Source organism: Wasmannia auropunctata, unplaced genomic scaffold (genome assembly GCF_000956235.1).
Source record: "Wasmannia auropunctata unplaced genomic scaffold, wasmannia.A_1.0 LD334278.1, whole genome shotgun sequence".
Lineage (NCBI taxonomy): Eukaryota > Metazoa > Arthropoda > Insecta > Hymenoptera > Formicidae > Wasmannia > Wasmannia auropunctata.
In genome coordinates this window covers 23,136-24,357 of record NW_012028612.1, presented here as the reverse complement: position 1 = coordinate 24,357, position 1,222 = coordinate 23,136, and positions in this window count along the sequence as shown.

Sequence of the window (1,222 nt, the reverse complement as noted above, 5' to 3'; positions counted from 1 at the left end):
CTGGAGTTCAGACGTGTGCTCTTCCGATCTATTTATTAAGTATCTCCGGTAAATATTTTGATAATACGGATATGTAGATAACGTATGTACAAATGAGGATAGCATATATGGACACACAAACTTGTCCTTTTGGGGATATCCCTATAGTGTCCACAAATGTATATCTTATGGACAGCTTGTAAGGCTCATGAATATCCCGACCAGAAATGGACATAAAACGGATGTCTATAGGATATCCTGTGCTGTCTGGGAATATTGCTTGGTAATTTTTGATTGAGTGTCTGTACTCGCCTCCACACAACACATGGACGTCTTCGGGACGTACTATATATGTCCTGAAAAGTCCTTTTTACGATGTTGGTTCTTGGATGTTCGCAGGACGTCCGAAGGACGTTTTATGAACGTCCTACAATATCGTTCACGACTATTATGCGAAAATAAGACATTTTGAAGATGTCCTGAAAACATCTATAAGATGTCCGTTATTGAAATCCCGAAAACGTTTGTTGTACGATCTGAGAACGTCTATTGTATGTCTCGAAAACGTCTGTTATTGACGTCCCGAGAACGTTCACTATATATCTCGAGAATGTTCTTTGTTTTTAGACAAGACGTCAAACGCGACGTCGCGCGATAAAGCTGCAGCGCCGAACTCGGCTATTACTTTGTTTATTGAAAGCGGTGCTTTCTTTGTTGTCTGTCACTTACCGCTTCGCTTGGCAACGCGGAATGCATGGAATGCATGGAACTGCGTAGTGGGCCCACTAATATTATATATACGTAACAACAAGGATATATACAATAATGACACATAAGGACACATTATATTTTCGAACTATACGCGCGTAATCTCACATAAGAACGCATCTTGACGCGACAGTCGCTCGCTTTGGGCGTTGTGAATGCGCCTTGGCAGACAATCTGAATAAGAATAAGAAAAATATGACGAAAACTGGAATCGCCAAAGTCGCATTTTCGTAGATCCGATTTCGAGATCTCGGAATTGACTGCATCGATTTCATTTGAACTGGTTTCAATCGAAAGCTCATATCGACATTATATGACGAAAGTCATATTAGTCATTAGATTTTTCATTAGAACTTTCGTTCCCGAGATATTGAAATCGGAAGTTTGACAAGACAAAACTTCCAGATAAAGCTAGCGGTAGCGCTTGGACAGTGCCAGAGTGCCGTATACTCACAGGTCATTACCCGACTTTTAT